Source organism: Grammomys surdaster, unplaced genomic scaffold (assembly GCF_004785775.1).
Source record: "Grammomys surdaster isolate TR1022 unplaced genomic scaffold, NIH_TR_1.0 170, whole genome shotgun sequence".
NCBI lineage: Eukaryota > Metazoa > Chordata > Mammalia > Rodentia > Muridae > Grammomys > Grammomys surdaster.
This window is the reverse complement of record NW_021604618.1, coordinates 3,349,304-3,376,445: the sequence shown is the minus strand read 5'-3', so window position 1 is coordinate 3,376,445 and position 27,142 is coordinate 3,349,304.

Here is a 27,142-nt window from a genome sequence, read left to right as displayed (position 1 = left end):
TCAGAGTCATTTTGATTTGCACTTTCCTGATGATTAGTAACATTGAACATTTTTCAGACACTTAAGATTTCTGTGTTGATAATTCTATGTTTAGCTCTGTACCCCATTTTTAAATGGATTATTTGGGTTATTGGTGTCTAACTTCTTGATTTTTTTATATATTTTTTATATTAGCCTTCTTTCAGATGTGGGATAGATGAAGATCTTTTTCTAATCTCTAGCCTGTAATGTTTTCATATTGACAGTATCCTTTGATTTATGGAATCTTTTCAGTTTCATTAGGTTCCATTTATTAATTTTTGATCGTAGTACCTGAGCCACTAGTGTTCTGTTCAGAAAATTGTCTTCTCTACCAGTGAGTTAAAGGCTATTCTCCTTCCTCTTCTATTAGATTTAGTGTTTTGAGATGAGCTCATTGATCCTCTTGGACTTGGGCTTTGTGCAGGGTGATAAATGTGGATCTATTCAGCAAGTTAAAGAACAGTATGACAATAACTTCAAGAATCTGAAGGAAAAAATGAAACTATCAGAAGGTAGAAAGATCCTAATGTTCATCAATCAATAGGTGGGATTAATGTAGTGAAAATGGCCGTCTTACCAAAAGTAATCTACAAATTCAATGCAATTCTCATTCAAGTTTTAACATGATTCTTTACAGAACTTAAAAGAATAAGTCTCAGCTTCATATGGGAAAACAAAACAGGATAGCTAAAATAATCCTGTACAATAAAAGAACTTCTGGAGGTATCACCATCCCCTACTTCAACCTGTACTATAGATAAATAGTAATAAAATATGTATGGTATTTGTATAGCAACAGACAAAATGATCAGTGAAATTGATTTGAAGACCCAGAAGAAAAGCAATATACCTATGGAGACTGGATTTGTGACAAAGAAGCCAAATACATACAATGGAAAAAGAGAACATCTTCAAGGACCAACAACCAGTACTTGTCTAATTGGATGTCCACATGTAGAAGAATGAAAATGAATACATATATATTACCCTTTGTTTACTTCTTAAATGAATCCCTGAATAATGAACTCAGGATACTTACATTGTACCTTTATTCATGTGTGTATGTACGTTTCATCCTACAACCATTGTGGATATAGCTGAATTTCAAGTGTAATAGAGACCTCGGAGTGTTTTCTGATAGTATTCCTCATCATAATGAATAATGATTTTATTTCTTCAATCCCTTTGGATAATGTATGATTTTTTTGTTTCAAACTTTAAGAATGAAAATGTGATTAATATTATTTCAAATACAAGCACCAGGATTCAAAACCAAAGTCTTATTATAATTTTGGTATCTATTATTAATAAACTGCCCTTATTCATATATATTTATTCTGTTATTCTAAATTACTACTTTATCATTTACAAATTCAAATCAAGTAAGAATTTGGAGTTCTGACTAATCAACAGAAATATATCTCATTGCATATTCAAGAATATTTCTTTTACTAAATACAAATGAGAAAATATACTTATAGATAAGAACAATCTATTATTATGATCCTATCAAACATCTTTCTTCAAGTTCTACATAAAGAAATTTACAAAAAAATATTACCAAATATCTATATCTTTAGAGTCATATCTAATCAAGAAAATATAAACTGGTGATCTTATTTCTTTGATGATGTATAATTCCAAGTAAGAAGATGTAGAAAACTAGATTATGTGAGAGGGCATTAGATATCCACCTTATTAATAATCTGTTGCCATGATAGCAATATTAGTCCACTAATGCTAGTAGTACTCCATAACAAAATCTGGATTTTATCAGAAATGCTAGCATCACCATTTGTAGAAACAAACTTTCACATTGTATTTTGCAGAATATATTGAAGCTATCATGGTTTTCATTAAGGAATATCCATTTTACTTAATGCTGCAACTGAAGTAGGAGTAAAATTGACTTATTTCACTTTTCACTGCCTAGGTTAAAATGAGAATACTACAGAAATCATATAGTATTTAATAGATTTCTCTAATTTTATATCAAGATTGGATAGAATTACAATGTTGGTTAGACCATGGTAGTAATATATGCTCTCATCTATATCAAACTGTAGAAACTTAGAATAATTTTCAAGACCAGGGTCATTATCCTCTTTAAATTCTCTCTTCCTGTGGTACTCATACTGAGGGTAGGACTTTCCCTTCCCTAGTTACACATTAAAAGGAGCAATGTTACTCATCATATTTGATGGCACATCATATCTTCTGCTGCAGACAATGCTAAGAAGGAAGAAATCCATTGGAGAGATTTGAACATATATGATACAATCAACTGCTGTTTATGACATAAAGATAGAATATATTCTTACTACATGTGACCTCTTAATTCTGACAGCAATTCATTGAAAGAAAATACTAATGATTCAAGTTCAATTTCAAATTTGTATTATTTATAATTTCAGAATAAATAATTTCTATGAATATATGAAAATTGTTTTGTCAGTGTCAAAATATTTGTTGAACAATATTTATTCTGCATTAACTGTATATTTAATAAAACAAAATAAAAGGAAATACTAATTTAAGTGACTGTTGTAATAATATTTGGTTCATATTAAAATTAGTTAAATAAAGATTATTGCAATGCTTAATGCTTTTATGAGAAAATAAGAAACAAAAAAATGCATGTTAGTAATTCAGCCATTATGAGTCATTGGGATAAGGGATGAATAAGATTATTTTTTAAATAACTAATAATAATATTTCAAAGTTAAGCAATTTGTCTTTATTTCCTTAACTGTATAATTATCTGTAAAATTTATTGGTTATTATTTAGAATATGGTAAAAAAAACCCTATAATATTCTGAAAAACTTGGAAAGGAATTAGCCATTCACATCAGACATTTTATTACATATAAACGATCAATTAATTAATGCTTTTGTAAGTGTTTGAATGCATCTGTTCATGTAATATTTCATGATAAGCAATATTAAATTATTGAAGGTTAAGGATAAATCTTGTATTGGTATCAACTCAAGGAGAAAGAGAGTAATTATTTACAAAAATACCTATCTGGGTTCCCTGAGGGATAAGCCTGACTGCATAGGGGTTGATGTCAAAAGTATCCCCTCTCCAGGAAAAAGACATCAGGATGGGTATGGCCCTCATGCCTCACTGGACAATGACAGGGGGACTGGAGCCATTACAAGGTCCCCTTCAAATACTGGAGGTCAGGCCTCTATCCCCGCCTTCGCAAGTTTAGAATTGCCACAGCCCTTCTATACTTAGAGAAGGGAGGAGATGTCAGGGGCATCCCTGCTTTCACACTGAAGGCCTAAAATCAACTATAGGCCTAAAATCAGCAATAGGCCTGTCATACATGTATACTAACACCAAGTCTTGTGTCTCAGTGGAAAAACATTGAAACAGATGACTATAAGCTAATGTAAACAGGCAGCTTTTGTGGAAATTTACAAGACTGAGTAGTCATAGACCTTGTAAATAGGTAGCTTTGGCAGACAATACCAACTTAGAGAAGGACAAGCGAGTCATAGGCAGAGTCATAGTGACTTGTCCCCTGAACCTTCACCCAGCTGATACCTGGTTCTGAAGATATCTGTATTCCCCCTGAACAGCCACACTCCAGTGTCATTCCCTTTCCCACATCCTGCTTTTCTGTGTTTATAACCCCTGTGTGAATGAATTACAATTTGAGAAAAATAAATTATAAAAAAAAAAGACAGCTGCACTTATTACATTTGATTTCAAGGAAGAAAGGGCCCTTGGAACAGTTACAAAGCAAGAGTCTTGTCACTCCTGTAGATGATGGAAGAATGAACACAGATTTCATCTGATGGTACATTACTTGCAACCTGATTTTAGAAACCATCACATTCTCCTACACTCCATAAGATCAATGCCACCTATGTAGAAGTGTTATGATGAAATATCTACCAGATAGACAATTTAGAATATCAGACGGTTGCTTACTCTAAAGTATCTCATGTGATACTCTCCTTTATTTTTAGTTTTTCTAACTTGGTCTGAATGAATGTACACATTGTGCAGTTCTTAATCTGATTCAGTAGTGCTTGATGCATAGCATGAAGATTAAAACTCACCATCACTTTCCTCCAGATGGGTCTCTGTGCAAGAGTTGAATCTCTTCTGACATCAAATACTAAAGCTACCAGTAATCACAATGCAGATGTTCAGTAAGACAATTTTAGCTTTAGCATCATGCTTAGAGTGTCATAAAGTATAGCTCAATTTTTATGAACAACTTTAGAAGAAACATATTGATATGTCTATCTATTTACATTTTAATGGGATATGAGTCCAGGGCTGTATATTTTTATTATATGCAACTAGATTTCTGTGAATCTTGCTGACATTTTGCATGAGTGATTCTAAATCACTTAAATATGACATTGTGCTTGCATAATTTTCTAATGTATTTACATTTGTTCTTTGGTTCAAATATTAGTTTTTTTGAATGCAAATATAACCTGTATATACAGGTTTTTGAAAAAGATCTAAAGGGAAGAAAGCTGACAAGAGAAGGAGGTAAGTATTATATATGAAAGAGTTTTACAATGGCAGCATGATACAAAACCACACTCCTCTAGTGTCATGAACTTTAATGTGGATAGTGGTTTTATGAAGATGAAGCCCCAATTTCTTTTCCTATGTGACATTCTGTATAAAACCTTGAGTTTTTTTCTTCAAAGTGATATTACCTTGAAAATTCTCCTTTATCCAAACATGCTGTTTTTTTTCTATCTGGGCCTTTTGAATTATAAAATAATTTATTCAATATATATCTTCATAGCTTTGCAAACATGGTGGTAGTTATGCTGTCTTTGGCCATTATTTTCATCTCATACCATTCAAGAAGAAGTGTCATATTTCAAATCAGTGTTTACCATTACCTGGATATCTTCATATTCATATATAACAGGCATATTTAAGTGAGGTGGGTAAAAATGGAAATATATTAACATTATTTTTACATTTATTATTTATAATATGTATCTGCCCAAGTATTTGAGCCTCTTCCCTACCTTCTCTTCTATTAGATTCAGTGTGCCTAGTTTTATGTGAAGGTCCTTTATCCATGTGGCCTTGAGGTTTGTATAAGGAGATAAGAATGCATCAATTTGCATTCTTCTACATGCTGACCTCCAGTAGAACCAGCACCATTTGTTGAAAATGCTGTCCTTTTTCCACTGGACAGTTTTAGCTCCTTTGTCAAAGATCAAGTGACCATAGGTGTGTGGGTTCATTTCTGGGTCTTCATGCTAAAAGGGGATAACATCTAAAATGTAAATAAATAAAATTTCCAATAAAAAATAAAGGGGAAAAAGAGTAAGAGAGTTCCTTATTCTCACACTCAGATTTCCCATAAACCACTAAGCTGAAAGCTATTATATATATAGCAAGGAACTGATGCAGACCCACAAGAGCCCTGTGCTTGTTGCCTCAATCTCTGTTGAGTTCATAGATAATTTGCTTAGTTGATTCAGTGGCCCTTGCTCTTCCATTTTCCTCTATCCCATCAGTTTCTAACATTTTTCAGCATACTATTCCATTGTGTTCTCTAAGCTCTAAACAGGGGGATTTGGTGGAAAATTTCATTTTGAGTATCTCTTAGCATAGTGTCTGGTTCTACGTAATTGTGTTTGTTACTGTCTGCTGCTGGAGGAGGGTGATGAAGCACTGATCAATCAGTAGAGAAGAATAATATTAGGAATAATTTTATTGATACTATGTATTTTAGATAAGAGGTATTTAGTTTTATGGGTTTGTAGGTTATATTACCTCTGTTCCTGGATTACTCAAGCAGTGCTGGGTATGAGTTCCTTCCTGTGGAATGGCGGTTAAGTCAAATCAGACCTAGGTTGGCTACTTTAGCAAGTTCTATGCTTATCATCACCCTCACATGTTTTGTATGCAGAACAGTGTAGCAAGAGTTATTAAAATAAAAAGGCATGTTCATCTAGCACTGAGCCTTGTTACCATGTTCCTGTTCTAAGATCCCACATTAATGGCAGCACCGGGTGGCTAGTGGTGCCAGCCCAGGACCCAGGAGATATTGGCGAGGCTGCTCCCTCCACTGGTCAGCAGTGTGGCCTCCACTGCTCTAGGCATGGCTCCTTGGGCAACTCTGCACCACACCCCCATAGTGCTAGGCTCAACCCCAGACAATAATGACCATCTAGTAGAAAGAAGAATCTTAATGCTTAAGATTAACCAAATAGATTTATATATCAGCAAATACTCAATACACAAGATGCCAACAGAATTAGAATTGTTATCCCAATAATGTAATCTTGATATGAGTAACTACCTGAGACTGCTAGAGACATGAGTGTGACATCTACAACCATCTTGCCTCTCTTCACGTCCTTTCTCTCTCTTTTGTTTTTCTCTCCTCCCAACTCCTAGCCCTTCCTGCCTCTTCCCTGTCCAATGAGAGAGTTCCACTGCAAATACATTGGACAGGAAATTCCTGCCACATTTCACCCTTCCTGTTAGAATAGAATAAAATAAATAAATAATAAATAAATAAATAAATAAATAAATAAATAAATGCATATATAAAAAACCTTTATCTCAAAATATAAATTGAGCACAACTATAACCAATTTGTAAATGTAAGGTACAAGATAGACCTAATACACAGTTCAGCATTATTGTCAATAAAAAGGCCATAGTTCTGTTCCTGGGTTATATCCTGGCTTTAGAATGAATGTCATATGAAAACCATGTTCTCAAATCTGTTCTCTCAAAGTAAATAAATAGGTTGGGTTGGCTATGAGACTATAAGTCTTCAACCTTATCAGAAATCCAGAATTACTGAATTAACTGAAAATATTGGAAGCACGAATCATGGCTTCCAAAACATAGCCAATTTATAAAGATCGCTGATCACCTGGACAGTTCCTTATACTTCAAAATATTGGAGTATCCAATCTTCAGCCTGCTGTCCCAGAATCACCTGACAGACCACAGGCCACAGGACAGAATGTAGGTCAAACATCTTGTGGCTAGGTTGGTATATACATTTCTCTTTGGGTAGCTTGCAGAGAACCTTCCCATCCCAAAGACTCTAGAATGTAGGGGTAAAAGTGACATGTACGCATCAGATCAACTTCTCTGTGATCAATGGTTTGTACAGATACTGCCTATGTAAATGGAGTCTTGTCAGTTTTTAGTGAGTAACCACTATCTTAGCAACAACCTGGGTTGTTTATGGATTTCCATTGGTTCCCTTTGGCCAACAACTCACCTGAATGCATTCAGTTCTGGTCCTAAAAGTCTCTTTTGGTGAAAAGAAATAGACAGTTGAGACTGCATATTCCCATTATTAGAAAACCTCGTGAAAATTGAGTTCATATGTTTTATGAAATTTCTACTGCACTGAGTTTCAACATCATTCCCCAAATGCCTCCCCCCCCCCCAATTTCAGCTGTCTCTCTCTGAATTCTCTTCTTTCAGCCTACCATTCTTCTGTCTTTCTACCTAAGTCTTTTATTCTTGACTCCACCTACCACCAGTTTGCCTTTGAATCTATTCACTTCTGCTCAACTCAGGGAGATCCATGTGTCCTCTCAAGTCCCTTCTTCCATAACTAACCTTTTTGGGACTGCAAATTGTAGTTTGATTATCAGTTACTGAACAGATAATATTCACATGTAAGTGAATATAGGCAATTTTTATCTTTATAGGTCAAACTTACTTCATTTGGAATGTTTTTCTAGTTCCATCCAATTGTCTGCAAATTTTATGATCTCATTATTTCTAATAGCTGAGTAATATTATATTGTAAAAATTCACAACATATTGTTTATCCATTCTTATGTTGAAGGGTATCTAGGCTCTTTCTATTTTCTAACTAGTATGAATAAAGCTACAGTAAATATGGTTGAGCTAGATTCCTTATGGTAGGATAGAATTTTCTTTTGGTATATGTCCAAGAGGAGGATAGCTGGATCTTGAGGTATGTCTAATTCTGAACTTTCTTAGGAACTACCATATTGTTTTCTATAGTGACTGTACAAGTTTATATTCCTACCAGCAATGAATGAGTGTTCTCTTTTTTCCATATTTTCTCCAATATTAAGTACCATTTGTGTTAATGTTCTTAGCCATTCTGAGTGGTATAAGATGGAATCTCAAAGTAGTTTTGATTTGCATTACCCTGATGACTGAGAATATTGAATATTTCTTTATTCATTTGTCATCCATTTGAATTTACTGAGTCTGGTTTTTAATTGGATTATTTGTTTTGATATCTAGATCTAGGTTTTTTTTTATTTTATTAAGCATTTTTGATATTAGTCTTCTATTAGATATAGAGTTGGTAAAAATCTCATTCCATATAAAATTTGATTGTATCCTTAATATGGTCTAGGCTTTATTTTTTATTTATAGTCATTATTTTATGGGTTCCAAAGTCTTCTCCCCAGAAAATGTCAGTATCATTTTTATTTTGTATTGTTTTAGAAAACAATTTTGATATTGAGGAGATAAAACATTAAATAGATTTAAATATACTTTAAGTTCACTCTAATTGATTTTATGTTTATTTATCTAGAATTTTCTTTTACAATTATTAAAAGTTATACATTCAGTACGTTGGGTTTCTTATTATATTTAACATCAATTTTATGTTTCCTTTTCTTTTAAATATGTATCTATTTGTTATAGAATCTTACCAATCTGGGCATTCAGAGGTTGGAGACAAATTCTGGGGTCAGTTCTACTCTTCCGTGATATGGCTTCCAAAGGTAAACCTCAGACTGTCACACCTGGAAGCAAGTACCAAACCAAACCACCAGATGCAGATTATTTTCATCAACTTTCATAAATTGCTTAAGCTTTGTATACTTTGAAAATTTATTATCATTTAAGAATATATTTTGGTTATTGCTTCCTTACATGGAAATTGTTTTTATAATTTGTCTTATTTTGTTGATTAAATTTCCAAGAATTTTTGACACTCCTTTTTAATTTAAAATATATTTTTTCATTCAATATATTCTAACTATGATTTTCCTCTCCCAAATCCTTGGAGATCCTCCTCACATCCCTACTCACTTGGATCCATTTTTTAGATCATTCATTAGATTATAAATGGGCATCTAAAATAATAATTATTATTATAACAATAATAATATAAAAAAATAAAAGCAAACAAACTAGAATAGAACAAATGAAGAGAATAATATATATATATTAATGAGGTGTATGTCATAGTAATATAGTATGTTTCCTAAGGAAACTGTACCCTAGGATTGCATGATTTTGATGATGTTGGCTCACAAATTATTCTGACTTCATATTTTACCTTCAAACAAGGCTTGCAATTACCATCGTTTTTAGTTACATATTTAATTTTCATGTCTTCAAGTAAACAGATTTTATTGCTTTTACTATATCAGAGAATCATCAATATCAGACTATAATTTTTGCATTTAAAGAACAAAGTAGAATATTCTAACCACAATTTCTTTTCATGGATAATCTTTTCAATAATTCCTCTGAAAGAAATATTTTCTAAAAACCTGTGACAATAGCATGGAGAATATGATTATTTTAAAAATGAGACTATTCAGTATCAAAGAATTAGAATACCTGACCAAAGTCTCCTACCTACACTTCAAAATCATGTCACACTTTATTATATAATATAACCCATTCAATAGAAAAAGAGTGGCAATAAAGTTACATGTATCATTACTGTTAACAAATTATGTTAACCAAAAGAAGCCAGATTACATCCTCAGAACTTCAGAGACACCTTCACTGGAGAGAATAAAAGTAAAGACTGCTAACAGGTATATGTAGAATGCCCTGCTGATTCTTCTTAGTCCCAGTTTGAGGCATTTATAATTAATGCTGTCCTAATATCACAGAGTACTCAAGATAGCTTGAAGCATACTAATGAGACAGCATGGAAATTTCCTTCACGTATATCACAATGAGATAAGACTAAAACATATTTTGTAGTCCAAGTTATTGTGTGCATCTTTGAATAAAATATTCTAGAAATGAGAGTCAACAGAGTGAACTGAATCCAGTTAGATTAGGATGAGGTGACAAAAGATTACTGTATAAATGTTAAAAACAATAAGGTATAAATTTGCAATAAAGCTTTGAGTAAAGTTATATTCCTTTAAAACTATTTTTGTAGTGTGCTTATTATTTTATCTATTAAACTTGGGTTGAATAAAGAATGTTGTACCAGAGGTGACTTGAAACCCATATACTGTTTGTGAGTAGTTAAGAAACAGACCTAAAAACTGAACCCTGAGTGGCTTTTGCAATTGTTAATAAATATTTACTCAGATTTAACATTGAATATTAAAATTCAACTTATTTTCAAGTAACAATAACTGAGTGATTAATGCCTACTAAAATGTACTATTACTAATTTCAATATATTATTGACATTTATTGAGTGCTTTAACTCAATAATTGACAAATGTGATTGGCTACAACACAATCTTACCCAAGTTGAGAAACTCATATGCTTACATGCAAGCAGACCACAGAAATGTCAGAATTTTCAGTTGCCTATTCAATTACAAAAACAATAATTTGTTATTTGTATTACATTATAATTACATGTCAGTTTGTAATGATTATTATGTATATTTAGGGACATATCACATTCTTTATTTCAGTGCTTATTATTATTATCATTATTATTATTAATTTATTAGTTGATATTTATTTACTTACATCCTAAATGTTGCCCACCTCCCAATCACTTCCCACAGAATTCTTCCCCTGCTTCCCTCCTCTTTGACTTTGAGAGGTTGGCCTCTCTGAGGCATTAAGTCCCTACAGGATTAGGCACATTCTCTCTCACTGAGGCCAGACAAGGCAGTCCTCTGTTACATTTGTGCTCAGAGCCTCAGACCAGTCCATGTATGCTCTTTGCTTAGTGGATTAATCTCTGGGAACTGCCAGGGATCCAGGTTAGATAACATTGCTGGCCTTCCTAAAGGGTTTCCGTCCTGTTCCTTCAATCCTTCCCCTAGAGACTCCACAGGATCCCCAACCTCTATCCAATGCTTGGCTGTGAGTGTTTTTATCTGTTTCAGACAGCTACTGATAGCACTTCTCAGAGGACAGCTATTCTCAGCTCCTATCTCCAAGAACAACATAACATCAGTAATAGTGTCATGGTTTGGTGTTAGACCACGGGATGGATCTCAAGTTGGTCCAGTCACTGGTCAGCCTTTGTTCATTGTCTACTCAGTTTTGCCCTGCATTTCTTTTAGACAGGAGCAATTTTAGGTTGAAAATTTATTTCACTGACTTTTAACTCTTGAGATTTATATTATATCCTAGGAAATTTTCAGGTAATCTTTATTGCAAAGACATTTATGAAGATTCAGCCCTAAGAAATGTATTTATTAGTAATATTATATAACATAAAAGTGGATTAATGAATGTTAAAAGTTATATGTGAAAGGAGTTAAAAGAAGTAAGTCTTGAAGTCAAGGAAATACTGGTTAGTAATACTGGTTTCTCTTTTACTATTTGAGATTCCTAGGGTCAGTCACTTATCTAAGCAATGAGTTTGTGACAGGAAATCCAAGCAACGTTTGCTATCAGAAATTCAAAGCAACAGGTTGTGTTACAAAAATAGATGGGAATCACTGATCCATGTTGTTTGAGAGTTAAAGAAGAGAAGTAGTGTGAAATACTTAGCACATCATTTGACACACAACTGGTTGATGTCAGCTAAAAGAGGAATATTGTTTAACGATGTAAACTTATTTGAGAATCTGTGTAGCTATAATTGGTGGCTCTATCTGAAGCTACATGTGTAAAAAGTTTCTCAAAGTTCTGTGAAGACAAGCTGGATGTCATTTTGTCTTTGCATCAGATATTTCACAATCCTGTTTGGTTGGCTGAGTGACTGCTTGTTTTGAGACAATCTCATGGTATACCTAGGATACATTTGAACTTTCAGCAACTTTTCTTCCTCAGTTCCCTGAATTTCAATTAGAGGACTGATCTATCTTAGTAAAAATGTAATCCACATTCTGAAACCAAATCTACCCTTCTGATGTGGGATATCTCGGTTGTTTCTAGCTTCTGGCTATCACAAACAAGGCCACATATGTAGCAGAGGATGGCCTTTTAGAACATCAATGGGAGAAGAGGTCCTTGGTCCTGTGAAGGCTCAATATACCAGTGTGGGAAAATGTGAGGGTGGGGAGGTAGGAGTGGGTGGGTGAGTGTTTAGAGAAACACCCTCATAGAAGCTGAGTCAGGGGGTATGGGATGGGGGCTAATGGGGAGGGACTGGGAAAGGTAAATAAAGAAAATATCCAATTAAAGAAAAAGCTACCATGGATTAGATGCTACTGGGAAAAGGTCTATAGATACTTTTATTATTTTGTGACAAGTTACATACTCTATCATTCTTTCATTGTAATATAATTCTCAAGGATCTATAACACACAATGCACACATACCTGTGCCTCTTCTCTTTTTAAATGTCAAATCTATACACTGTATTGCATTATAACTCCTGACAAAATCACAAATTGGATATGCAAATTTCTCTGAAACTAGAATTTTTCTTTCTCAAAGTCAAATAAAATAAAATATTGAACAAAAAGAGAAAGAACACTTTTATATTGATTAATGATATAATGTTATTTGGTGGATGAAAGATTCAGAAGCTAAAGTTCATTTTAATACTGATGCATGTTTTACTTAATGTGGTATGATATATTATCATCATTTAATTTCTGTCAAACACATGGTCTAGATTTAGGGAACATTTAGATAAGACCTGAGATATAGAGGCAGTGATTCGTATCCAGAATCATTGTTAATTATTCAGTCAATGATTTATTTAGAAATTAACTTCATTTTACAATTAACAGCGAAAACAGAATAGACTAAAGAATTCAGATAGTAGTAAAATCATGTGTTTAGAATAAAGCTGGTTGTCCAAGGTTTGGTAAAATACAGACAGCAAATGTAGCTAACTTAAAACAAACTGCAGGCTACAGAACAGAAATTAAGCCAGGGCCAAAATAACAGAAGGACATGAGGGACTCCAGAACACATAGGACACTCTCAATAGCTATTTTGAAGTCCTTATCTCATTTATCAGGTATGTTTGTTACATCTTCCGGGGTCTACTAGAGTAGGGTTACAGTGTTAAAGTATTTGTATTCATTGTTAGTAAACTGGGACTTGCTCTGATGTCTAGTCTTCTAGGTTTAAAATATTTGTGATTCTAGGTGTTGCTATCTGATCTTTTTTGCTTGTTTTTGCTTGTTTGCTTGTTTATCTGTTTGTCTGTTTGTTGGTGTTTCATTACTTGATTTCTCTTTTACATCTTACGATATTAGGTTGCCTTGCATTGCCTGGTATGGAGTACTTCTGAATCCCTGTTAGTGATTTAGAAGGTTCTAGGTAGTTCATGTTTCTTGGTATTGGGAGCTAACATGAAGGAATGGAATGGGCTAGAAGGAGAACTAAAAGGGTCCACAGGGAGGAGGAAAGAAGTTTGAGATAGTACCCAGGGAGAGGGGTCACAGAGGGAAGACATGTACCTGCTACTACTGTGCTGGATATGAGGGTGGAAAATTTCGAATGGAGGATAAAAATGTCAGTAAATTACCTACATTATTGAAATAACCAGTAGGTTCCCAGGTAGCGAATACTTCCTGGTGTTAGCAAAAAGAAGTGGCATGAGGCGGCAAGGCTCAGTTTCCAAAAAGGATCTACAATATTCTCAGAAAATAGAGGCAAAGAGGAAGGAAGAACTGTACACATAGTCTACTAGAGGGCTGGGCATCGTGTTAATAGTTACAAGTATCAAAACAAGAAAAGGTATTCCATAAGCAGAAAGAATACATATAACAATCATATGAATAACTGATAAAGCCAGATGCAGTTGTGATCAACTGAAATGAAGTAAGTAATAAGCCCCATTATATGAGATCAATTAGTTGGATAAAGAACTGTAATGAACAGGTAGGAGGTATGTTTAAGAATATGAGACTGTGTTTAGTAATAATATCAGAAGATACACCCATAAATTATTTTTAATTGATGTATTTATTCACTTTACATCTGATACTGACTCCCCAAGTCCCTTCTTTCTTATGAGTTCTACTCTTAAAAAATCGCTCCCCCAGGAAAGATAAGCCTTCCTTGGGTACCACCCCATCCTTTGACATCCAGTTACAATAGAATTAGGTGGATCCTCTTCTACTGAAACCCAACCACAGAGTTCAGATAGGGGAAGAGGATCTAGTGATAGTCAACAGTGTCAGTGACAGGCTAAGCTCCAATTGTTAAGGGGCCCATATGAAGATTATGGTGCATATCTACTTCAAATGTGTAGCGGGTCTTAGGTGCAGCCTCTACAAGCGTTTTGATTGTTGGCTCAGTCTCTGTGAGCTCCAATGAGACTAAGTTAATTGATTCTGTAGGTCTTTTTATGGTGTACTTGAACCTTACCCTTTGCTCAATTCTCTCACTCATAAATTCTTAACAACGTGAATCCCACAATGTGAAAGAGAATGAAACTAGTGGATATGTCAAACTGGACAGAGAAAAACCATGAGACCTCAATTCTACACAAAGAGCTTAAGGCAACTGAACAATTCTAGGAATGAGAGACGTAGTCTTTCCTGGACAAAGGATATTTCATTGGCTGTTAGTCAACCCACAAAATATACATATAAATAACATTATATAGACTACATATAGTATATTATGTATGTATGTATGCATATATATATATGTTAATTATGCAATAAAAATCCAATCCTGTGTAGTTTCTTAATGCTTTAAGAATTATTCATTTATAACACTTTCTGGAAAAAATATACAGTCTTTATACAAAAATTGTAATATCTTTTATCAATAACATGGTAAAATTAGCATTAAAGGTCTTTATATTTTCATTAAGGAAAGGGGCTTATATAATAAGTTTCAACAGAAATGTCAATTGTGCTGTTTTCTAGGAATAGTGCCAAATTATGTGAAATATACCCAAGAACATTTGATCAATATTAATAATGTGAGAAGTGAGAATGGTAAACCATATCTAACATCTGATTACTGATATATAGGAAAGCATTGGCCATTGAGACTTCATTCTTCTTTTGGTTCACATGTACTTCCATTACATTCTTGATATTGATCAATATATCAATAAACAATAGATCAACAAACATTTCAGCTAAAACAAATCACAAATCATTGGTATTATTAAATCATCAGGGGTAGAAATCTTGCAAGCAACATTACTGAATGATATACCTTTAATCACATTTTTATCAGGTTATTATTGGAGAAAGTAGATGGTGAACTACTATTCATCAAGAGACAGCCAGTGGCCTTCGAACAAGTGAGATATTAATCTTGCCATTTAATATCCAGACAGGGAGGCACAAAAAGATTAATAGGTTCAAATCTCCATTTCATATGAGTAAATAGTATTCTCAGTGACAGTGATCAGGATGATCAAATATCTCAGAGTACTGCTGAATGAAGTCAAAGCACTTAGTTGGGACAAAAAAAGTTAATTAACACAACACACTTTTTCTATTATTCAGTACTTGTTCTTTCAGATTTAATCTTTTCCTGTGTACATGCCTATGTGCAAGTCTGTGCATGTCTGTTTGTGTGTGTGTGTGTGATAAAGTGTCAGAAAGAGATGGAGGAGAAGGAGAGAGGGGGAGAGGTAGAAGTGGAAGGGGAGAGAAATAGAAAAACAGAGAAAATAGATAAGAATAGATAGGATGACTCAGCATTGGATAACGCAAATTTTGGGAAACAGTTTGATTTCTTTTATTATGCATTTATCAGGCAACAAGCTCAGATCATCAGGCTAGTTGATAATGCTCATCTCGGACTTAGTAATCTGCTGTTATTCATAAACTTAAAACAAACAAAATTATATCATATGAAAAAGTAACCTTTATTCCTCTATTATAATTGTCATATCAAAGGCTTACTGCTGAATAAGCTCACCCTTACTACTTTTTTCTGAACACTGGTTGACTGATTCAAGTTGGCTATTCTGGCCGAAAGTCTTCCCAAACTGACTGATTCAAAATAGTTTCTCCCAGCTTCTCACTGAATTCCTCTGCTTGGCCTCAAACTAACTCTGAAAATCTGTTTTAATCTGCTAGATCTTTATTCTCTGGCTTCAACTGCCTCTGCTGCAGCTCTGAGCTGCAGGAACTCACAAAGGAACTCAATTCCACTGCACTGCACTCACTGCACTGATTCCCAAGTGATTGACTCAACTCTCCTCCTATGAGTCTCCATGTATCCTAGTCAAAAATTCATTAAAGTTTGAGTGGGATTCCATCATTTAAGTTGTATGCTGGTAACACGGATGTGATACCACAGATTGAAGGGTAATAAAACTTTGTCTGTGAGAGTACTACATGTTTTCTTCCTAACAAATATGCATCCTAATTAGCAGTAACAAATTCCCAAAATTTCTAAACACTCTTTTGTAGTATTTCTTTCATAGAACCCAATGAGATTCATTCTCAGATTTTAACAGTTTCACCATGGTCATGAAATAATCTTTATGCAAATAAAGTATTTCTTGATAAGACTAGTAAAATTTAGGTTGTTTTTCTCATACACTGATGCAATGTATCTTAAGTTAAAAATTATGCAGGTATTTTAATGACTTTTATTTTCAGATGCATCATTCAAATCTTAACTGTATCATTCAAAGACACAGGTGCAGAAATTTACTTGTGAACTATTAATCAGCAAGAGGTTCTCCAAGCCTCATTTCTTTAATGAATTTTGAAAATGAAATGAGGTAAAGAAAGTAAAGAAAAGTACATTTTCCTTATGTTATAGTAATAATTTCATGATGCTAAAATATATGATGAAAATCAAATAAATTTTCATCAAAAATATTTAAAGTATATTTACAGAAAATCATACCAGGTTAGTACAGTTTAAAGATTTCTTAGTCGTGGATGTTTATTTATTCCTTTACAGTTCATTAAAACTTATTTTACTAACCCTTGTGGTAATTCAGAAGTGAAAAGGTCAGTTTATACTCAGCTAAGTAGCATTTCCAAGTTTATATTCTCTTACATAACATTTCAAATAGCACCTGATTCTTTCTCATTGATATACTTTTCATATGCTCTGAAATATTGGGCTCCATTTCCACATTGTATAGACAAAAAAACATATAATACATCTATTGGACTCTTGCTTCTGCCTGCTGATAGCTAATTCTCACAACAGTCTTGCAGCAAGATAATTTCAAACTATTTTAAAATAAAGATCGTGGCTTACTAATTTTCCAAGATCACTTAATAGTTGTTGAAGTTAAATTTATTCTGCTGTCTTTCTTCATTTAAGAATTTTGATCTTTTTCACTGTGTTGTCATACAATAGTGTGTCATAGCAGTTTTATAAATATCTGTTATATGTGTCTTAGCCTGATTTTATTTTTTTGAATTACATGTAAACTCTGTTTTAATCTTGGCTTAATTTTATTTTCTCAATTTAAATTTGTGAACTATTTAAAATTTAATTTCACTTACACTAGTTGTACGTATGTGTGTGTGCACTTGTGTGCATGCGTGTTTCTGTGTGTCCACATGTGCATACACTAAGGCGTTTGTAGAATTTGGAGAACAATTTTCCAAAGTTGGGTCTCTTTTTTTCACTCTGTGCATTTATGTGGCAAAAGATTTTACTTACTTTTGACAGATAGTACCCTCAATTGGAAAATTTCCTTTTTTTTCAGTGCAAGACTTAGTATTGACTAAACCTTTGAGTATATACATTAAACTGCAGGATATTTTAGAAAAGTTCACATGCTATAAAGCAATACTACCATAGGTAGTCTATCTATTAGTGTTTTGCCAATCAAAATAAGAAGTGTTAAATGAATCATTTGTTGTGTTCATTATTGTACTGTTTTGTTTTTGGTTTTTTTTTTTGATGCTTGTTCCCAACTCACAATTTTGATGTCTAGGACTCCTCAGACCAGAATAACATGTGGGAGTCTTCAAACAGTCCTTAAAATAATAGTTTTCAATCATTGAAAATATTAATCAGTTATTTTCTATAATGAATCTTAGTCATAGGAAATATTCCCTTTGTTAAGACTAAATTTATTTAGATAATTTTAGCTTTACAAAAATATTTTGGAATCATGATTCATTGTTATACAAAATTGTTAGAGCAAAGAAATGAAAGCTCTACTGTTTGTCATGTGAATGGTTCCTAATGTTTGCTACTAACAATCTCCACATTGGCTAATTCCTAAATGTTTGATTCTCATAAGATGTATAGAAAACTCATATAGATACTTTTGTCACAAATATAATACACCTGATCAGATAAATTATGGGAACTTTTATACAACAGAGTGTTAATGTACACTCATTTTCCACAATTTGTTAAGGCTTACTGTTAACCTTATGATACAGGAAACAAATGAATACTCACTCATCTGCAATTTCATGGTTACTGTTTGTTTCTTCAAAAAGAACTTGAGATGAGTACAGGGTCAAGTTGGCTCAAGGCAGTTTGCAACAGTTTGTGGAACTTCCTCTGTAAATTTTGTATGTATTCAGAATCAGAATCTAATGGTCAAAATTCTTGTGGGTGAATTCAGTTTGTGTAAAACACAACAAAGTTTATCAAACTTGCAATTTCTTTCTTCATTTCTTGAAACTCATAGTCTTCAAAGGCATAATTCCCTATTATCCAGACACATTTATATATTATGAAGTGTCTCTTGCAGCAGGCTGAAGTTTTCTAATTATTACAACATAGAGTGGAGAACATCTGTGGTACCTGAGCTGAACCATAGCAACTCTCAGTAAACAAAGAGAGCTTTCAATACTTACAATATTTGAAGGATTAAGTGAGTATTCACTATTAATGACTTCTTGAGTAGTTCTTTGGGAGGCTTGGGAGAAAAATATGTATGCATAATAAGGGAAGTGCAGATAGGAAGCATTTATTATGTAACAACTTCTACAAGCAGCTCACAGTATTCCAAATTAGGTGTACCTAGTGGTATTAAAAGTATCAAGATTCTTCTGTTAACTTGTATATTTTTTTGCTGCCAATGCATAAACACATGGCACCTGAAAAGCATCAGGCAAATGTCAAGATGGTGAACCTACCTACCTGCCTTAACTTTACTATAGCTATACAAATCTAACTTAAAAACATTTCCAAAACATAAACTCTTAAAATTTTCTGTACACCATTTAAACAATTACAACAGCAATAACCAACACAAAACTAACACCTCTATACTTCTGGATGATACATAGAGTCATAATAAATGACTTTATGGATTCATCCTCTGTTATTTCTCCCAATATGTCTATAAATTACTCTTAATAGTTAGAGCTAGAGCTTCCAATCACCTGCCAATGCTGATTTTCAAACATAGAATAATGTTTTATAGAACCAAATTTAAAAGACACTGGCATTGGTCAACTGGCTAGCCTGGTGTCCACTTGCTAAGCTACACTACTGTTCTCTGTCACTCACAGTTGAGTGCTATGAATAAGAAAACCAACAGGTAAATAAATATATTACCAGAGCTCACACAGATCACTTACACCAAGACCCTCACAATTTCAAAAGATTCTACATTTTATGTACTATTACATCCTCTATGTGAAAATATACATTTTATGCACTTTCATCTCTTCTATCTTTACCAATTTAAGCAAATACAAACTTCAGAGTTGTTCTCAGCATTAAATCGCATCTTTTTACAATGATTTTGCAGTTTTTGCTTTTCATCCTGAAAATAAATTTATCATGATGATAGATTTTAGGATATATTTTTCAAATATTTCACCTTCTTCTGTAGTTGTACTCATGAAAATATAGACTCCCCACACAGTAAATCTATGTAATCTGAAAATACACTCTTATACATTATTCTTAGTTACTTGACATTTCCTTGCAGTAGCGTATATTGTGCTTTAAGCCTAGACATTTCTCTGTAAAATCCAAATCCTTAATAATAAATAGCAAATATCTGCATCTGACTCTTTCAGCTTCTTGTTGACTCTTTTGGGGCAGTCATGATAAGTCCATAGCCACAGTAATAGTGTCTGACCTTGGGACATTCACTTGAGCTGGATCTCACTTTGGGCCTATCCCTGGACATTCTTTTCCTCAAGCTTCTCTCCATTTCCATCTCTGCAGTTCTTTCAGACAGAAACAATTATGGGTCAGAATTTTGACTGTGGGATGGCTGGCACCCACCTGCCTCACTTGATGCCCTGTCTTCGTGTTGGAGGTAGGCTTTATAACTTTACTGTAAGGAGAGACATCTAAGGTCTCTCCCTTTGAGTCTTAAGAATCTCTCGCCTCCCAGGTCTCTGGTGTGTTCTGCAGGGTCCCTCCAACCTCCTCCCTCCCGAGGTATCCTGTTTCCATTTTTTCTTCTTGCCCTCAGGGCTTCAGTCCTTTCCCCTCACACAATACCAAATCAGATTTCCCTCTTCTCCTACCTGCCCACCCCATTCACTTTCTTTCCCTGGTCTTTATTTCCCTCCCCACTTGTGATTGCTTTCTTCTCCCTACCAAGTGGGACTGAGGCGTCTTTACTTGGGCCCTTCATATTGTTGACCTTTTTGAGTTCTGTGGACTGTATCTTGGGTATTCTATACTGTTTTATTTGCACCCAACCAATGAACAGAAGCTGCTGAGCCCTGTGTTTGAATTAGGGAAAAGTTGGAAGAAGCTGAGGAGGAGGGCGACCCTTTAGGAGGACCAGCAGTCTCAATTAATCTGGACCCCTGAGATCTCTCAGACACTGGATCACCAACCAGATAGCATACACCAGCTGATATGAGACTCCCATCACATATGCAACAAAGGACTACTGGATTTGGGTTTAGTCAGAGAAGATCCACTTAACCCTCAAGAGACTGGTGGCTCCAGGGAGTTTAGAGGTCTGGAAGGTGAGGGTGGGGGATGGGAGTGGAGACAGAATGCAGGGAAAAATTGTGGGATGTGGAACAGCTGGAGGGTGGACCAGGACAGAAATAAAAATTGGAGTTTAAAATAAATAAATAAATAAATAAATAAATAAATAAATAAATAAACTTAAAAAGAAGAAAAGAAAAAATAATAAATAGTAAATGAAAATTCTAATATTGTTGAATTTTAAGATAATGCTTTTGAAATTGAGATATTTTCTCTGAGTATGTAGTTGAGCAATACTGAAAGAAAAAAATACATGAAATGATCATAAAATTAAGTAAAAGTAAAGTAAGTATTATTCTAATAAAAATGTTAGTTTAATTATGATTATGTTATTTAGTCTACTATTATATATAGCTAAATTATTTTAATTAATAAACAAATTCCCAGACTTTTTTTCTTTTCTTTTCCCTTTTTTATTTATTTAATTCTTTCAAATCATAATTTTTACTTACTCACACAAAGGTTAAAAACACTAAAGCCAGGACTTGGGAAAGGGGATGACACTGGAGCGTGGTGTTCAGGGGGAATACAGATATGTTTCAGAACAGGGTATTGGCTGGACGGAGGTTCAGGGAACAGGTCGCTATGACTCTGCCTATGACTCACTTGTCCTTATCTAAGTTGGTATTGTCTGCCAAGGCTACCTATTTACAAGGTCTATGACTACTCAGACTGGTAAATTTCCACAAAATTTGTCTGTTTACAATAGCTTATAGCCATCTGTTGCAATGTTTTTCCACAGAGACTCAATACTTGGTGCTAGTATACATGTATGACAGGCCTATTGCTGATTTTAGGCCTATGGCTGATTTTAGGCCTTCAGTGTATAAGCAGGGCTGCCCCTCACATTGCCTCCTTTCTCTAAGTATAGAACTACTGTGGCGATTCTAATTTTGCGAAGGCAGTGATAGAGGCCTGACCTCCAGTAATTGAAGGGGACCTTGTAGTGGCTCCAGTTCCCCTGTCGTTTTCCAGTGAGGCATGAGGGCCATACCCATCCCGATGTCTTTTTCCTGGAGAGGGGGTACTTTTGACATCAACCCCTATGCAGTCAGGCTCGTCCCTCAGGGAACCCAGAGAGATATATTTAACTTTTATCTATATTCTCTTGCAGTGCTTAGCCTCGCAGCCTAAGCAAGAATTCAGACCGCCAGTCATAAGAGGTTCTGGGTAGCCCCTCTCTGCTTGGTTTAGGGGCAGAAGTCCCCTCTTTTAGGTTTGGTGGAGATGGGTTTTGGGAACACTCTGGATAGAGTAACCACCTCATCTTGAGTCTCGTGGTCCTCCACAGCTAACTTATGATAATGTATTTGAATAGGTTTTGCTACCAAATTATTTATCTGTTGTTTCACAAAGTTAGCCAGTCTATTTAAGGCCCAGGGACCAGAAGAAATAAGCAAAAATAACCCAAATAATGATCCCAAGATGGGAGGAAGTAGGGTTGACAACCATGGAAAGGCTTAAAACCAATTCTTGTACCAGCACTCATTTTCTCTTTCTCTCTCTGTCTTTTCTCAGGGCCTTCTCTGACCTTTTTCATGCTCTCTTTAACTATTCCTGTCTTGTCTATGTAAAGGCAACATTCTTCTTTAAGGGCTGTACACAGTCAAGAGCTGTACACAGACTTTTCTATTGTAAAAGAGTAAATCAAGTCCAATAAAGTCCCTTGCGATTCAGACAGGGAAACGAGGGATTTCTTCAGATTAGTGATGTCAATCTCTAGCTGTTTGATATTCTTGTCAATGAAGGTCTGAGTAATATTAGGTCTGAGGCCAGCATCTGGATTATAACTTCTAACAGCAGACATCACAGGTATTCATTTTTACAAGTTCCCAGACTTTTGTAAGTAAATATATTTGCTTATTAGAATCTACTTGTTCATGCACCTTTACCTTTTCATTGAATAGGCACAGATTTTACTGGTGTCCATAGCTTTACAAACTTCATTTTCTTCGTCATCATGCATATAACATTGGAAAGATTTATTCTGAATTCTTTCTTTGTTTTTATTTGTTCTTTGTATTTTATTTATTTACATTCCAAAACTTGCTCCTCCCTTCCTGGTACACCCTCCATGAGTTCTTCAGTCCGTCCACCATCCACTTGGCTTCTAAAAGGGTGCCTGCCCATGCACCTACCCACTCCTACCTCACCCTGCTACCATCTCCATCCCATAGAGCATTAAGATTCTACCAGATTAATTGCATCCTTTCACACTGAGAACAGAAAAGACAGTCCTCTGTTACATAGGTAGTGGGGCCAAGGACCAAGTCATGTATGTTCTTTGATTGGTATGGCTGAGTCTATGGGAGTTCTGAAGGTTCTGGGTTAATTTTATACTATTGTTCTTCCTATGTGTTTGCAATCCCCTTCAGGTCATTCGAGCTTCTCCTATCCCTTCCAGTGGGAGTACCTTACCTAAGTCTAATATTTGGCTGTAAGTATCTGCATTTGTCTCAGTAAGCTGATGGTAGTGCCTCTCAGAGGATAGCCATGCTAGGCTCCTGTCTGCAAGCCCAACATAACATCAGTAATAGTATTGGAATTTGGGGCTTGCACATGGGATAGGTTAGGTTGGTGTATCAATGTGGTCTTTCTTTCAGTCTCTGCTCCAATTTTGTTCTGGTACATCCTTTAGACAGGGACAATTCTGAGTCAAAAATTTTGAAGATGGGCAGATGGCCCAAAGCCTTAAATGGGAGCCATGTCTGTCTACTGAAGGTTGTTTCTTCAGGTCCCATCTCCCCACTGTTGAGCATTTTGGCTAAGGTCATTCCCTATTTTGTCCTAGGAGCTTTTCACATCCCTGGTATCTGGAACTTTCTAGAAATTCCCCCTGCTCCAACCCCACAATATTGCATATTTATATTCATTCTCTTGCCCCTCTGGCTTTCTGTCTCTTCCATACTTGATCTTGCCCCCTATTTTCCCTCCACCTCCTCCCCCACCCCAGGTCTCTCCCTCTGTCTCCTGTGATTGTTTTGTTAACACTCCTGACTTCTTTCATAAAATAGTCAAGGTGAAAATACAAGGTTAGGTAAAGGCAGAAAGAATAATGTGTTCAAGATCAAAAAGTCTGGATTTGAGTTCTGAAGTGTTCATAGTCTGTACGTGAGCCCAAAATCATTCACATTAATTTGGTAAATTTCATATTTTTCTTTCTGAAAATATACATAATTATACTAAACATTTTTGTAAAATAAAAATGTGTGTATGCTTTTTTGTAATACACAAATATTAGATAATTTTTATTTATAGTATATCTTCAAATTCTAAGGATAAAGCAGACATTATCACATTAAAATGTTTCATCGGATTATTTTCAAAACATGAAGTCATCACTGAGCTCTTGGTATTTGGTAGCTAATATGTAAATATTTACATATATGATGTGTTTTAGAAACATTAAAAACTCTTTGCAGAAAATGTTTTTTCTGATTACATTTACATAAAGAAACTCCAGTTTCCAACAGGCTTATATGACTCACCAAAATCTTAGATGTAACATAAAAACTAAAATGAATTGAACCATATTTTTATTTCAATGTAAACAAAGATGATGGGATATTTTATAGTACAGAGAAGTGGAAAACAGTATTTTAAGTAAAGCAGTCATTGTGTTTATATCCCAAAATAACAGTAGTAATTTCACCACTGCAGAGAGAAAAATAAGAATATATACTTCTTTCTATAAAGTTAGACCAGCCAAATAAGGGAATTTCAAGTGTTAGAACTTGTTTTACCAAGGAAGCTATCATAAAATCACAAATTTCAGGACTTGAAATGTTTGTAGACATCACTGAAGTAGTGTTTCTTATCATATCACTTTCTAGATCCATCCATCTGAAAAAAAAATCTCTTGAGAAGCAAGGTTTTAGGTCATTCATCTGTTAAATTTCTCTCTACTGTCCATGATGAATGATGTACAAATGCACTCACACATTAATGATTTGAGTGCAACTCTTCTCATGAGAAGGATCACAGTAAACTTAACTAGTAATAAGTGAAGGTTACATAATTATAAAACTCCAATGTATTTTATTTATTTTCAAATAATATCATTCCAGGTTTTTTTGTTTTGTTTTGTTTTGGTTTGGTTTTTTTGTGTGTTTGTGTGTGTGTGTGTGTTTGCAATGGAGACTACAATTATATTGGTTTCAACTCTACTATGATAAAACATTGCTGTTGCTAAGGATACATATTTCTTAATGCATGAAATCTCAAGTCTTACATCCTATGGGCTTTTATATTTAGGTGGGCTTCCAGGCTTTGTCCAGGAGCCTGATTAACAAAAGTCAGTGACCATTGGTTCTTGTTTCAGAAATTGGAAGACTGAAGTTCATAGTCAACAGGAAGGTGAAATTAGAAAGGAAATTTATTACAGATTCAGAGTCAGAAACTTAGAAGGACAGCAGAATGTTCTCATAGCAGGAGCAGGATCCATGATTTGAATAGGATCATGCTGTTTTTATTTACTATTACTTTTAGACTGAGAGAAGTGTGGTATAGAACAGGAAAGAGAATGAGTTGCTCAGATCAGTTGGTCAGATAATGAGGTTTCTATTTTCCTTCTCTCAATTTTAGTCACTTTCTCTTTTATACATAACATGTAGGAGTGCTTATTTATGGTAGCAGAGATAATGCGAAGCAAGACATCCCTTCTGGCATCCTTCTTCTCTGGTTAAGGCAGAATAAAAAATTTTCCAAATTTTGGCCATGAATCTTTTAAATTCCATGGCATTAACTAATTGATTGGTTTTCAATTTCCTGTTTTCATTCTTTTCTATAAGCCCAATGAGAGATTGTTTTGTTTGCTATTCATTGCTAGTAGCTCAATATTTCATTTCTTTCACATTCTGATATACAAATTAGTTATTTCATTGCCCATTTATTTAAATGTTCAGAAAATGACTTTTTCACTTATTTCATGTATCTGCTTAAGAGTTGTACCATGAAAACTAATATGTCATCACTTTTTCTGATATTATCTATCATCTTTTCTCTTTAGTACAGATAAAGAGTATACACTGACTTCACTATATATATAGCATGTATATATAATATGTATATATATATGTATATATTATATATAAACATATATATGTATATATATGTATATATATATATATTATATATATAATTAATAATATATATACACACACACACAAAATATATGTACTATATACTACTTATATTTATGTGGAGAGTCCTTACTGTCTGTCATGTGGTACCCTAGTCATTACGTACTTCTCAATATTTTATAAAAAAAAAATCTGCACTTGTTTTGATTTTCTACTTCCATATTTGAATTTCATCAAATAGAACACTTTTGTCACAAAATTGTTAAAAAATATCCAAGATTTCTATTTGGCTAAATACAGATCATGAGACTAACAAATAATTATAAAATACTAGCATGGTTTACAGTGATGGATTACATTTTTATAAAGATTTATTAATTTTTACTTTACAGTTATTAGTGTTTTGACTACATGTAGGTGTGTGTACTACATCCATGCTAGTAATCATGGGTGCCAGAAGTGAATACTTAATCCCCTGGAATTCAAATTACAGAAAGATGTGAGTTCCATGCAGGTCCCAGGTATTCTAGAAGAACAACAAGTGCTCTTAACTGCTAAGCCATGTTTCTATTTCCTTGTAGATTCTGTTTAGATTATGTCTACTTACACCTGGGGAAATGAGATTTATTTTCCTGAAAACACACTTCCTAATCCTTCAACACCCCATTCCCAAACAAAGAAACATATCTAACTGGGTTTTGGAACAGAGAACATAATTAAAATGCAAGGTTCCTTATGGAAAACTTCCCTTTTAAACAATCAAATAGAAAGCCTTCTATCCTCTTAAACCTAAATATTTTATAATAAAATGATAAATTCTACTCATTACTTATGTCACTATAAATAATCACAGTTGATTCTACTTTTGGTATCTATTCTCTATAGTTGGTACCATCTTTCTTTTGAGTTGCTATCAGAAAATACCACTGAATATTTAACTTATAAACAACAGAAGTCTATTTTTCATGCACCAGGAAGTTCTTTTTTTAATTAGGTATTTTCTTTATTTACATTTCAAATATTATCACCTTTCCAGGTTTCCTATTTGGAGACCCTCTATTCCATTCCCCC